Consider the following 11,138-nt stretch of genomic DNA (forward strand, 5'->3'; position numbering starts at 1 on the left):
TTGGTCTATTTATCTCTTCAATGATGTTACTGCATATTTGTGTCTAATATTATAGTTCCACTATGTTTTAGACAAACAGAAATTCTTTAGTAATCGATTGTCTTTTTGCTCTGTTTGGTACCTTGAAGTTTCACTAGTCTGAAGGAAGTATTTCAACTCCTTGGTCACCAGAAATTTCTCTATGGATATTTACACAACTGCTTCATTAATTTGTATGACCTGCTTGTTCCTCATAGGCATTAAGCATTTGATTTTGTAATGCCTATTATAAAACATTGACCAGAATTCTAAGGTATTTATGAATGCTGTTATTAATAAATCTTATTTGATTTTAATTATTATAAATTTAGTATATGATCATTAAATAATGACCTCACAGTATACGTATTATAAGGAAATATATTCTTGAGATGAATATAAACATTCAGATCTGGTTTTGTCTATTTGGCTTTATTATGCCCATTCAATACTACTTTTCAGTGTATATTATCCTACAAAATTCACTTAAAAACTTTCACATACTTGGAATTTCAGTATGTTCATATTCATTTAATTATGTACAACATGCTCTAGAACAGTAGGCATATAAACAGCAATTGAAGCCAAATAAAGCATATATCTCTATATATTTATTTGAATTAAAAGTTATAATCATCAGAGTATACCACATTTATAAACCCTCTCTAATACCAACTTTTAAAGAATGACTCAGTTGTGTGATATGTTAGTTCCAAATTTATTTTTTCATAGGAAACATATTGGTGCCTTTTTCTACTAATTATAGGAATGGTATACTGAGGAAAGCAATGCTTTTAATGAAAATTATTCTTTCAAATTATAATTTACTTTCTTTCAGGATGGTATATCAACCAAGAAACTTCATTGACAGGATATTAGAAAAGTTAACAATTAATTTATTAATTTTATAAATCCTTATTAATTGCTAGCATTATGTGAGACTAGTTGAACAATAAAAACAAAAATAGTACAATGCAGAACCCATTCCTTTTAAGACTTTAGAATTCAATTCAATAGACAAAACAAACACGAGTAACTAAACTATAATGTGGTATGTGATTAGGGCTTAGAAATAGTATAAAGATAAAAGATAAAATAATATTTTTTGGCTTCACATTTGTTTCACAATTATACCTTTCAAAAATAGGTAAATGAGAATTACTATATCCAGTAAAAATCAAAGTAATCTCTGAATAGAATGTGGTAAGAGACTGTTTCTACTTCATTGAACTCAGTAAATGTTGATACTGGAATTTAAGGTCACAGTGCAATGAGGACACGGACACCATTTTTTGATTTTTGACCACTGACAGTTTTAATGTCTCACCCTTCCATCTTCTTGAGCCCCACATCCAGACAAGCTGATAAGAAAGTCTGGGTGTTCCTTCCTTGGGCACAGGCAAGAAATTCAATTCACATACATCCACCCATAGGAGCAACCTTTCATCCAGCCCTACTCTCTAACCACAATAAAAACAGTCATTTTGGACTTACTTGAGAGGTGAACTTTCAGTATTCTCTCCAGAGGAGTCAATTATATAAATAACAAAGCTTTTCATACCTCACTGGTGTGGCTGCATGGCATCTTTGGTCTCCACATCCAAATCACACTTTGAGCAGGAGCCCATCTACCTGTGCAGGAGAACACAACACACAAATTACAACTAAGTTTTTGGTATCTAAAAATGGTAATTTTATAAGGCTAAAAACAGATAAAATTTTTTTTTTTTTAATATTTTATTTATTTATTTATTTAGAGCTTGAGTCGGGGAGGGGCAGAGGAAGAGAGAGAATCTCCGGTAGACTCCAACCTAGGCGTGGAACCCAAAGTGGGTCTCAATCTCATGACCCTGAGATCATGACCTGAGCTGAAATCAAGAGTCAGACGCTTAACCAGTTGAGCCATCCAGGTGCCCCAAAATACGTTTTTATAAACATTTAAAAATAAATATTTATCACTACCTTTTTATCCCCATCTTAATGGTACTTTAGAAATATCTAGGAGATATCTAGAAATTGCTTTATTGAGATATCATGAAATTGCTCAAATTATCATTGTATTCATTTATTAAATGCAATTATTTAGCATAGAGCATATTTGTGTGATGTGCATTTGGTTATTGATAGACTAAGGAAGTTGGTAAATAGAGGAACAGAATAGCTACATTAACATGCATTGAAGCTTATATGTGCTAGGCATTGTACTCAGCATTTTACAATGATTATTCACTTAAGTCTCAAAAGTCTTTTATTTAGGTATTACCTTGTCTTCATTATATATAACAGGGAACTAAAACCTATATAAAGTTACAAGTTAGTAAAATATGAAGGAAAGTTTTAAATCTAGGCAACCTAACTGAGTAGGAAAGGCTCTGCTTTTAGCCAGTATCCTATATTGGATCATCACTTATGAAACTGAAAGCATGGCAGTTGCACTGAGCTAGGAATTGTTTAATCATATATTTGTCTCAGATAATACCAATCATATTCAATTTGATTAAAAATATAATGAAATGGCTGGCTTAGTTGGTAGAGATGCAACTCTTGATCTCGGGGCTGTAAATTCACACCCCAAGTTGCGTGTAGAGATTACTTAAAAGTAAAATCCTTTAAAAAATAATAAAATGTCCAATAAGAGTTTGGGGTTTTGCAAAACTAAAGGATATAAATTATTTTTCTTGTAAACGAAAGGATCTGAAATTATAAAAGCAAGTTCGAGATAAGGATAATACCTGAATCTGAAGACATAATATTTAAGAATAAATGGCAAAAGCTAACAAAACTGCAGTATACAAAAAATGTATTAAAAATTTATACTGTGCTATAGTATTAAGTAAGTGGTTCAGCACAGTACAGTACAGTACATACAACGCAGATTTATTGTGTACTTATAGTGAGCCAGGAACTGAGTCTACATTACCATTCCTTAATGACATGAACTTCAAAAATAGGCTGAATGGAGAAATGGGACTTTCATCATTGAAATGCTTACTATTAAATAACAACATGAATAACAATCTCTACTTTATAAAAAAAAGAATCCAATGAGTCAATAAATAGTTTTATTAATTATATAAACAAGGCAAAATGTTAGGATAATGTCCAAAAAATATTACCAACAGTAAAATCTAAAATGCCACAATATGGACACGATTTCTGTTGGTTACCTTTTTTCTTAGATGGGGAAATTAACGTGTGATTGGAAGAAACTCCCACAGAATTTTGTCTATTATTAGTATGCCTTGGAAAATAAGTCATCTGGAGCATGTGTAGGTATATCTACTTTTCCTTAAAAACTAAAATATATTTGGATTTGTTTTTAATCTTCTGTTAACACTAATAATAATAGGTAAATTTGTACACCTTGAAGCCAAGTAATAGTGGGAAATGTACCCTGTTCTCTTGCATAGGACTGGGGCAGAGGCACTAGAAAGCACTAGCACTAAAAACAAAGATCTGAGGTCAGAAGTGAGACCTTATGTCCTACATTTCCATACCATGCTTTCAAACCTTTGAAAGACCACTTTTGAATTAATTTATAGAGCAAGCAAATTAAAATGGTGCCTGGCAGCAATTAAGTCTAATCCCTTGAAGGAATATTGAACATCACACTTTTTTAGCCACATTCATTCTAAAGAGGCCAATCTGGAATTTAGGAATATCTTGCTAGGATGAAAGGATAGAGGAATGGGCAATGATGACACTAGTCCCATTACTTTTTCTTAATTGATTAAAATATATGGCTTCTTTTCCCATGTGTATTCAATTAAAGCAGATCACAGAGGTGAGCCAGGGAGACATTTTGATGGCTCTCCACTCTGCTCCATACACATATCCACCTATTCCCCAAGCATGATTATTTTTATTTTTATATCTTTGTTATTTGAGTATGGTTGACACGAAATATTACATTATTTCCAGGTGTACAACATAGTGATTCAACCTCTCTATACGTTATGCTATGTTCACTACAAGTGTAGCTACCATCTGTCACTGTACAATGCTACTATAATACCATTGACTATATTTTCTATGCTATGCCTTTTATTCCTGTGACTTTTTCATTCCATAACTGGAAGCCTGTATCTCCTCAATGATGGAAAACTTCATACATCGCCAAGGGCAAAACTAGAATACATATAATCTAGATAGCTAGATAGATATAATATTTATATCTATAATATATGTATGTTAAATAATTGATATAATAATATCTTCTGAAAGTGTAAAGGATCATCCATATATGTCATGTGAGAGTGTTTATACACTCAAGACTTTAATTAAAAAAAAAATCATACTTTGAATTACAACTCGCCCAATCAATAAGAAAGAACTAGTGGTGAGGCTTACGGTATTCTAAATATTTCCTCATTTTCTCGGTGAATGGTAGCTTCCGGTATTGATGGCATTGTGCTAATAAATTGCCTAACTTACAAAAATGTTGCTAACAAATTCACACTTGTTTCAGTTTTAGAACTGTTGATGTATTTGCTTAATGAAATAAGGCATCTGATCAAGAAATAATCATGTAATATGATGTAGTTCTTACTTGGGTATTTATTTATTGAATTATGTTAACCTAATGAACTGCTGGAAATGTCGATCTAGCACCTCTACTAGATCAGAGAACAGACATGCTCTGAATAGGAGAGTTGATTATACTGATCTAAGTATCAGTTAATAAAATAGTAGGGAAGTTATTTCCATTTCATGGTCTGTAAAATTAATTCCTTAACCTTCCAGCTATAATGAAAGATTGTATTTTGCATTTTTTCATTATTAATCTACTCTCATACTTACTTATTATCATGAAATTATATGAAATATTCTCAACATTTATTCATTAAAATTTAATGCAATAACCATCAGTTTTACTCACTGAATAACAAATAATTTAGAAACAATGTTAAAAGATATTTAAATGCAATTCTCTGCTAAATGAAAGTGATCTGAATTCCTAAAAAAATTATTTAAAAATCTACTCTAACTCAGTTTAAACTAATAGAGCTAAACTGCTTGCTGTTAGATCATATATGATAAATTAATTAATTAACATGATTTGTTTTTGTTTTCAGCAGTCTAACAAAAAAATGTTTTTATTTATTCTCTAAATACTATATTCATCTTCCTTTTAAGAATAAATATACATGTCACCAAGCAACAGAAACCTATAAATAAAATAATATTTCAGAAGAAAAACTAATGTGTACTTAACAATTTTAGGCATATATTTTTAGTAAATATCTGCATATGCAGCAAAAACACCTTTGTGATTGGGATCAAGGAAGTGAACTTAAGATTAAGAGGAAATTCTGCTCATCTTTGAGAGAAAAGCTCTTTTTATAGATTCCTATGAAAGGTCCAAGAGGAAAAGCAGTAAATGTAAGTGATCAAAAAGAAAAGCGCCAAGCTAAGAAAATATGCTATAAATCTCAAAGGGTAGTTGCGTTTTCAAGATTTTTTTTAAAAGTAGAATTCTGTTCTGAGGAAGAAAGAAGAAAGTTCATCCTTATTCTTCTTCAATTTATGAGGAAAAGGAAATTACCTCATTAAAATTTAATTTAAAATTAAATCCCAAATAGAACAAAATCAACCATAGAAATGAGTTAAGTTCTAATCCACTGAGAACAAAGATGACAATGATTTAAGGAATAATGTGCTCATAGGAAAGTTCTTATGTGCTCTTACAGCATTCACTATCTTTCATTATACAAATGTCCTTTATCAATACAAAGCCTAGCAATGCATCTTGATAGGAGAAAAAAATAAGTAGCCAGGGAGACAGTAAACAAGAAAGAACACACATCTTTCCCTGGTGTATCTTGCCTATCTTATTTAAATTATTTTTTTTTTTACCATTTCCACTTTGGGAGTTGCCAAGTGTCCATCATCACTAGTTTACTTAGTTTACTATGAAAGTATTATCTCCTTGCCTTTAGGCACTGAGTCAGTTTTTGCATAGTACCATTTACTGATTTGACCAACTATCTTCTTACTCACAAATAAAAGTTTAATATTTTCTGGAGATCATTAGTCTCTTTACTACAAGCAAATTTTCTCTGCTTTCTGTGCTCATGCACATGGTATTTCAGAAGTCCTAAGATATTCTTTGCCCTCTATGGGTCATAGAGAATGTGGTGGAAGGGGGCAGAGTTGAGGCACTGGAAGACAGCCTCCATCTTTTCTGGAGGTACTCTATTAATCTATACTTTGTTCTTAGCCCACTATCATGGGCTATTTCATTATCAAAGCTTTAAGCATCTAGACAGTAATGGAAAGGGCCTCCAGAATTTTGCCCACTCTTCAAAATTACAAGATACATGTTGGACTTTTCCAAAAGCATCCTGTTCTGTTTTCTCTGTTCCGCTTTGATGACAACAATAAAGTAACTTTCCTATTCAGGAACTTTGTCAAAATCTAGCTAAGAAGAGAAAGGAAGCCACATTGTATTTTTGTTAATATATCTCTGATCTGTTTATGTGAATTTTGTTTGATTCTCAAGGAGCAACATGTCCACCTGACTCTGGGAGGTATGACTATGGTACACTGAAAAATTGGACATAGATTGCCTACAACTTCTCCCATCAAGAATTGTAATCTATTCCCCCATGCCATGAATTAAGGCTGCTGGCTGGCATTAGCACTTGTTTAATCAAATAGAATATGGCAGAAGTGACCTGTACAAGTTCTGAGCTTATCTTTCAAAAAGACTTGCAGTTTGACCCTTGTCCTGAGAAACAGTCCTCCCTCATATGAACAAGCCCAGATACTCTCCTGGAGGATAAGAGATCATACTCATATAAAGAGAGCCTCTAGCTACTCCAGCTAATCCCCCAGAACTGTGATCATGCCCAGAAAATAATATCCAGACCAATATGAGAAGGATCACCCACCTGAGCCTCAACCAAATTGCCAATCCATGGAATGGTGAGGCAAGTGAAATGCTTTTGTTTTATACCCATAAGTTTGAGGTAGCTTGTTATATAGCAACATGTAGCATAAGCACGGGGAAAGAATCATTTCCTCCCCTGCGCATTGAGGAAGAGAATCAAAACGTCAGTTTCCCATGAACAAGATCTTTTGTAACCTTTGACATCTCATGACTATCCCTCTGCTTCCCTGTAATTTTAAGTACATAAAATTAGGTGAAGAGTAGGTGTTTGGAGATTGGAGGTCAGAGATATTTCAAGGGTCACTTTGTAAGCCTCAAAGAAGTATTTAATGATACATTTTTGTCCTCATGTTTAATTCATCAAAAACGAAAGATGTCATATACAGCGTGTTCAATGTGTTTAACTGAAGAAAAGGATTATATGCAAAAGAGAGGACAGAGTTAAGAGAACCAACAAGGGACAGTGAGTGACAGTGAGAAGACTTTTCACCCATATTTCAAAAAGAATAAGGAGAAAAGCAGTGTGACAAGAACAAAGTTTGGAATAGGGTCCCTGTGGGTAAAGAAATCTGTCTAATAACACACCCATAGCAAACAGAGAGGGACATCAATATTTTGACCTATCTTCTTCCCTCTTATCTATTTATGGTGCTTCCCATTGGCTAAACCCAATGGAAAGCTAAAAGATAAGGAAGCCCAGGGATGCAGCATATTAGATGTTAACATCTTGTAGCACAAAGCAGATCAGCAAAGCTTGGAAAACTGATTGGAGAGGCAACAGAAATGAACCATCAGGTTGTCTATTATGAGACCTTAGTAAAAGTCCCTTTCAACATCCATAACACTCTATACATGTAAGTTAATGTTTCCTGAGCAAACTATGTGCCAGGTATCGTGCTGAGTGTTTTATGCATTTAACCGTCTTGGAAACAGTGTGAGGTTAGTACCACTGTTATCCCTATTCCATGGCTGAGGAAACCAAAGCATAGAGAGTTATTTCCCAAGGTCATAAAACTAAAAGGAAGATTCAAACAAAAGATAGTTTGGCTTCAGAATACATGATTTTGTTCACTTCTCTGAATTGCTTAATTACTGGTGAAATGAGTAATAGTGACAGCCCTGGAAACTTAGAACTAAGAAACACTACTGAAATTAATGGGTGGAAATTAAAGGAGGTTTTTCAAAAGGAACCCAAATTCTAGAGGTACATGTACTACCTCCCTATCATTTCCCACAAACATTGAGCAGACTCAGCCAGGAGCTACATTTACACATATGCTCAGTCAGATTGGAAGAGATGGTCATGCTCATTCTACCCCTACCCCACACAAATTATCCCCAAAAATCCAGAAGCAAACTCTAACACAGTGCTTTGTACTAAAACTTGTTTAATATATACCTGGTAGCTGTTCAGTCAGCATATCACTCAACTGTCCTAAGCATGTCTCCTAAGCCTGTCTCCTAAAAATCTTCTAAGGGGATTCTGAACAAGCTGAATGACTGTATGTGTCAACTCTTTCCAAAGGACACAACCCCAGTAAACATTCTTTCAACTCAAGGCAGATAGTACCTCTTATCAATCTGACTATTATAGGACTATGATTTGCTTCAGAAACTTTAAAAGAAATTGTCATAGTGTTTGTCAATCAAAGATCATTCTCAAGAGAAAACTATTTCAAATTATTTTATTTTATTTTATTTAAAGATTTTATTTATTTATTTGAGTGAAAGAGAAAGAGAGAGAGTGAGCGAGTACAAGCAGCAGGAGGGGCAGAGGGAGAGGGACAGGCAGACTCTGCGGAGCAGGGAGCCCGATGCGGGGCTCGATCCCAGGACCCTGAGACCATGAACTGAGCTGAAGTCAGACGCTTAACCAACTGAGCCACCCAGGTGCCCCAGTTTCAAATTATTTTAGAAAGATATTACCAAAATAGCCAATCTGTATAAATTCTTATGGTTTCAATCGTCATAGGAAATGTGGAAATTTAATTTATTCCCAATTCTAAATGTCTGGGATGGAATTACAAACTCCTATATAAATATAATAATATTCCGACTCATCAAACATATGTAAGAAAGCAATTAATTTACATGTATAAACATCTATTATTAGAAAACATTCTGAAGGTCAAACTACAATTATGTAATTATTCCACAGTGCAAAAAACATATACCTTACCAAAAACAAAGGATCATTTGGGGGAAGTATTAGACTTTAGCATTATGGCAATAACTTCCTAATGTTAATAAACCTGTAGATATGTAAAGACTTTTGGATTCCTAAAGTCTGAAAGTTAATAAATTCTCATGAAATGTGACCATGATGATCAATGATGATTTAGCAGGCTTCTGTAGTTTATTAATTTTGGCACTGTTTCAGTAGAAAATATGAGAAAGAAGGATCCTTTATCTAAAATAAATGGTTTCTATTTCTTGGTAACAGACTGTCTTTTAAAATACAGTGACTGAGAGTAAAATAAGGGGCATTCGAAGTTCAAAAGTCAACCCAAATAATACACTGGATGAATGTAGACATTTTCTTTTGTTTTTCAAAAATTTAATAAAATTAGATCCCTTTAATGCACTAGCTGTACACCTTACTTTTTTTCACCTTCATTTGTCTCTCACAGTACTGTAGTGACTCCAAAGGAACAGAGAGTAAATTCTACTTATCCTTAGCACATAGCATATGCCAATACTATGGAATTAGTAAAGTGTATTTGTTGGCTACCTGAAAGGAAATATTTGGGATGAATATTCCTTGTCTTCAAAGAGGAAGGCAGACTAGGAAAAACCTTACCCCAAAAACTTAGGAAATATTCAAAATGATACTGCAGGAAGAAAATTAAATGAGTGACAACAATTTTTCCAAAGGGACTATCTCAGCTGAAAAGACTTACTGAATAATAATGATAAGGTCAAAGATCATTTTCCTGTCCTCTGTCACTGAGAAAAGTAACAAAAGGACAATCAGTGTCAAAGAATCTGTGAAGATCTCTCTTAGCAACAGCACCTATAGGATCAGTGAACCTATGCCTGAGAGAAGTACTGCTACTCAGAGACAAGATGGCCAAAAATAATTCATTTAAATAAAGACAGTATCTGGAGGAAACCATGTTTCTGAGAGGTTTACTGAGTGACAGCCCTGTTAAGTAATACCTCTTCTCAGAAAGAAAGACATGAGTAATTGATCACAGAGAAACTGCCTTACTTGATTTTATATCTAAAGAACACTTTCTCTAAATCACTAGGATGAATCACCAGTTGGCATTCACTGCAGTCATATACCAGTGAGAGCAGATGGAATATAAAATGGTATGAAACATGTCTACTAAGAAAACAAGCATTTAAAAAGTTAATGAAAGACAAAATAACAAGGGTATAAAGTAGGCTTAGTGAATGTTAATGTAATTACATTACATTAGAGATGTATAAATAGAACAATAGATGTATAAATAGATGCATAAAGAGAACCCCTACACTTTTAATGATTATCCAAATGGGAAGTGATAATAGTAGTAATAATAACAATACAGTAATACATTCATCCTTTTTCTAATTATCATCTTGAGCACTTTATCATATTACCCAATCCTGAAATAACATTTGAGAGGTATGCTTTTAGTAATCTTATTTTATTGAGGAGGCAAATGTGACTCAGAAGTTAAATAAATCTTTAGGGGGTTGAAGATCCAGCATTCAAATTAGACAGTTTCGTCCGAATATGTTAGTTCACAAACGTTATGCTATATCAATTACATTAAACCATATTTTGAGTATTGGGTTCTTTGTATTAACAAATAGATAAATGTAAGAATATTTTGTGAATGCCTCAATATTTATTAACTCAAACATTTCAGTGCTTACTATTTACCAGGGCTTTAGGGTATTAGAGATAAAACAGTAAACAAAAAAGACAACACCTTACCTTACTTTACCTCAAGTTACTTAATATTTTAGTGGACAGTACTCAATATTAATAATTGAGCATTTATTATGGCTTTGCTACTATTCTAGGGTCATTAAATCTATTAATTGATTTAATATATCATTGAGGTATGACTATTATTTTTTTTAAGATTTATTTATTTGAGAGAGAGAAAGAGTGAGCAGGGAGAGGGGCAAGGAGAGGGAGAGAGAGAATCTCAAGCAGACTCCATGTGCTGAGCCCGGAGCCCCACACAGGGCTCCATCTCACAACCCTAAGATCGTGACCAGAGCTGAAACC

Source organism: Eumetopias jubatus, unplaced genomic scaffold (assembly GCF_037043125.1).
Source record: "Eumetopias jubatus isolate StellerSeaLion01/CBP00866 unplaced genomic scaffold, mEumJub1_p1.0 scaffold_5, whole genome shotgun sequence".
NCBI classification, from domain to species: domain Eukaryota; kingdom Metazoa; phylum Chordata; class Mammalia; order Carnivora; family Otariidae; genus Eumetopias; species Eumetopias jubatus.